Source organism: Glandiceps talaboti, chromosome 23 (assembly GCF_964340395.1).
Source record: "Glandiceps talaboti chromosome 23, keGlaTala1.1, whole genome shotgun sequence".
Taxonomy (NCBI): domain Eukaryota; kingdom Metazoa; phylum Hemichordata; class Enteropneusta; family Spengelidae; genus Glandiceps; species Glandiceps talaboti.
The window spans coordinates 2,049,197-2,053,945 of NC_135571.1; positions in this window are offsets into that span (position 1 = coordinate 2,049,197).

Below are 4,749 nucleotides of genomic sequence, written 5' to 3' on the forward strand. Positions count from 1 at the left end.
AGACAGACAGACAGACAAAACCATATCATACCCTAGTAAAAGTAAAAATGAAAAAATGTTTGACCAGTTAAATAAAATAAATTACAAATACTACCAAGCACCTCTCAAACAAAATTTTAATTCTTGAAAATAAACAACATTTATGAAAACATGAAGAGTTTAAAAGTAATTATGAATATATCTACATAATTTGAAAGTACTGATAGATAAGAACACTCAAAACAATCATACCCTTCCTTATTTCTTTCACAAAACCAACAAATAAATTATTTGTAAGACAATCTATTTATAAGTAAAACATTGCATCTATCAGTGTTATTCTGTGTTGTGATTGGTTAAAAACTATCATGTGACTCGATTATGACCTTGTATCTATCAGTGTTATTGTGTGGTGTAACTGGACAGAAGTTATCCTGTGATTACAGATTTGTATCGATCAGTACTATCCTGTCTTGTGATTGGTCAGAAACTATCACATGACTTCAACATTGTATATATCTATCCATGGAAATCCTGTGTTCTGATTTGTGAGAAACTCATGTGACGACAATCGTACAGTAATATTCTGATTAGAGTCAGGAACTGTCAATAATATTAGTAGTCATATGACTACAACATTGTCTCTATCTATGGAAATCCTGTGTTCTGATTGGTTAGAAACTGTCATGTGACTAGGTTGGCGGAGTAATTTTATTAGTGTGTTGAAGTTTTCTGTGATTTTATTATTATTCATGTATCCTTGATTATTTTGAAACAGTTTGTTGTTTTTGTTTTTGGTTTATCTTGTTTTATTTTTTCCCAGTAACGGTATTTTAACTTTAGTAACTCTACCTTGTATTTGATCAGACTTTTACGACTTGTTTTATTGATCAACTTGGCTTGTTTGTTTTTTTTCCTTTTGTTTTTGTGTATAAGATATTTATTTTACTGTGTGAACTCACGCAATTTGACGATTTTATTTTGGTCAGATTTTTGTTTTCATAAACCATGTATTATAATTGTACAGAATTTTTCTGATTGGCATCAGAAACTGTCATAAATATTAGTAATGGCCTTGAAACAATATTATATTAAATAATTCACTTTCAGAGAACTGCAAACAAAAATGTTTGAATTTGATTTTATTTAAAAGTCACATGATAATTTGTTGTCACAAGGTATGGACACAATAGGATGAACCATTTATTATTTCACTGGCAATAAATGACAGCTGTAACATCTACACATGTTTTTATAATTATAATAATATTGAATTCTATTATTACACGATTCTTTCATCCTTCGTTGGTAACACAACATCAATAAACAGATATGATACAATAAATTCAGCTGTCTACATTATTCATGAAATTATTCAGTTCCACTTGATAGCAAACTCTTAAATTGTTTATAGACAGTAACACTTCATGAAGTTCTGATTGAAATCAATCTGCAGATAACACTGTGATTCACAGATTATTCTGTCTGCTCGTCTCTATGTATGTGTGTTTACACATATGCATGTACGTACGTACATACATACATACGTACGTATGTATGTATCTATCTATCTATCTATGGATGTATGTATGTATGTATGTATGTATGTATGTATGTATGGATGCATGTATGTATGTATGTATGTATGTATGTATGTATGTATGTATGTATGGTACGTACGTACGTATGTACGTACATATGCATGTATGTATATATGTACATATGTATGTCTGTATGTATGTATACAAGTGCATGCATGCATGCACATGCGTGTATGTATGCATGTGTTTATGTACAATGTATGTGTGTGCCAATAGTAACATTTGAAACGTTACAAACATTCCACAAATACATTCCATAAATATATTCCATAAACCCATACCAAGGTAAAGTAAAGAATATAATGTATGCATTATAAAACATATCCCCATAAAAGATGTATGGTTCAGAAATAATCAGTCTATATTTATAGTCAAAACGTTTGTCTTCTTGTTTATAGACATATATGGGGTGCAGTCCTGAAAAAGATATACATGTATGATACACATCATTCTATTACAAGTTTCCACATGCACATAATGATCCTATTTTTATATCTGCATGCACAGTGCATGATTTTAATTAGTGTCCACATGCACTTAATATGATCCTATTTCATATACCTACATGTACATTTCAATGTCCACATGCACAATGCATGATTTTTACATTGTCCACTTGCACATAATATGATCCTGTTTCACATTCAATGTAGTATCTACATGGTGTATTTAATGTACCGTGTATAGAACATAAATTTAAACCAACCCTCAAATGAAATGTCCATGTGCACAGTACATAATTCGTACCATTCCACATGCTCAATATTTCCTTCCAAAATATCCACATGTACAATTTACCACCCCTTAAAATGTCCACATGCTAAAGTACATCATGCCTTACAGAACATACACATGCAAAGCACATGATTTAAAATAGTGTCCACATGCAAAGCACATGATTTCAAATAGTGTCCACATGCACAGCGCATGATTTTGATATACCATTCACATGCTCAATATTTAATCCTATACAAAGCTACTTAATCTGAATTTAAGACATATTCTTTGATCAAATTTAACATATTAATATTTCTTTCCTGAAACTGACCAGTTATATATAAATTTATTATTTATCCATATTAGATAATATTATCTCTTTTACATTTAACTTGAATTAGAATTAAAACCAATCTCCACGTACTAAGTACAACCAGAGTTTGGGATTCACATATCTATCATATACAACTACTGACATCAGACCGTGGACGAATGGAACCTGTCACAAACAGGGAAAGTAAACAATTGAATTGGATTAATAACACTTGGCACAGCAAGTAGGAAGCACAGAGACTTGTATTACACTCCATCATTTGATAAGAACACTTTTATGGCCACTTTACTTAATAGTTCACTTTCACAAACAAAGTTCCAGTTCCCCTGGCACTTCATGTACACATAAAGATGCCATAAAACTGTTTTTTTCAAATGATGGAATGTAATACTTGTAGAAGTCTCTATACTCCCAAAATGCTATGCAAAGTGTTATTAATCCAATTCATTTGTTCAATTTTTCCTGACACAGGTCCACGTCTACGGTCTGATGTCGGCAGTTGTAGTTAACCCTACTCTGGCCATTGAGATCTCAGTTTATAATTTAGACACAAACAAAACTATTGTTTTTGTAGATTACACAAGCGGATAATAGTGGTAATTTGTTCTGCCCATATAATCACCCTGTAATAAAGATAATTTAGACACTGCAAGTCCCCAAAATGTACACTTCCAGATTATGGAAATCATCAGAAATGGCAGCATATTCTGAGTACAATTCTCAGTACCTGCAATAGCTTGTTTTACCTCATACTAGAGGGTCAAAATAGAACAAGAAGGTCGACTTATTCTCAGTACCTGCAATAGCATTTTACCTCCTGCTAGAGGGTCAAAATAGAACAAGAAGGTTGACTTATCCTCAGTACCTGTAATAGCATTTTACCTCATGCTAGAGGGTCAAAATAGAACAAGAAGGTTGACTTATTCTCAGTACCTGTAATAGCATTTTACATCATGCTAGAGGGTCAAAATAGAACAAGAAGGTTGACTTATTTTCAGTACCTGTAATAGCATATTACATCATGCTAGAGGGTCAAAATAGAACAAGAAGGTTGACTTATTCTCAGTACCTGCAATAGCATTTTACATCATGCTAGAGGGTCAAAATAGAACAAGAAGGTTGACTTATTCTCAGTACCTGTAATAGCATATTATCTCATGCTAGAGGGTCAAAATGGAACATGAAGGTTAACTTATTCTCAGTACCTGTAATAGCATATTATCTCATGCTAGAGGGTCAAAATGGAACATGAAGGTTAACTTATTCTCAGTACCTGTAATAGCATTTTATCTCATGCTAGAGGGTCAAAATAGAACATGAAGGTTAACTTATTCTCAGTACCTGCAATAGCATTTTATCTCATGCTAGAGGGTCAAAATAGAACAAGAAGGTTGACTTAATCTCAGTACCTGTAATAGCATTTTATCTCATGCTAGAGGGTCAAAATAGAACATGAAGGTCGACTTATTTTCATGGGCACCTAAGGTAATACATATGAATCGTGTGCAGCAGATGTTATAGTGTCGACCATAAATCAAATCTTCGTTATTTTTATGATGCACCTAGTCAATAATATTTCTATTTTAGGTACCAAGAATAAAACAAACATCGATTTCATGGCTTCTATCAACATGCTGCTACAATATTTTTAGTTTGTGTTTATGTCCGTAAACCATGACCTTGATTTCCAGAGTAGAAAATGTACAAAATAATCGCAAAAGATCACTTTAAAGTACATGTACTTGTAATTCTTCTCTGTGAAAGATAACAACACATACTTTACACAATCACAAGAGATATTGCTTAACAATAACTAAGCACCAATAACAAAACTAGAAAAGTTTACATCATTTGTAAATCCACGTATCATGTAATTTTATTTTTATATGTTATCACCACTTGTGATAAAGTGATGCCAAATTCATATAATCATTCACGCTGTGATAACCTTGGTTCTAAAAAGCACTGAACTGTGTACATACATTTAAATGGCATAAGATGAGTTGATAGATTGGGGGGGGGGGGGGGGCAAGTTTTTCTGCATATTAAAATATATCTTATTATTCTATAATTGTGTGATTCCAATTACGCTCAATTTTAGAATTTTTTTAGGCCTTA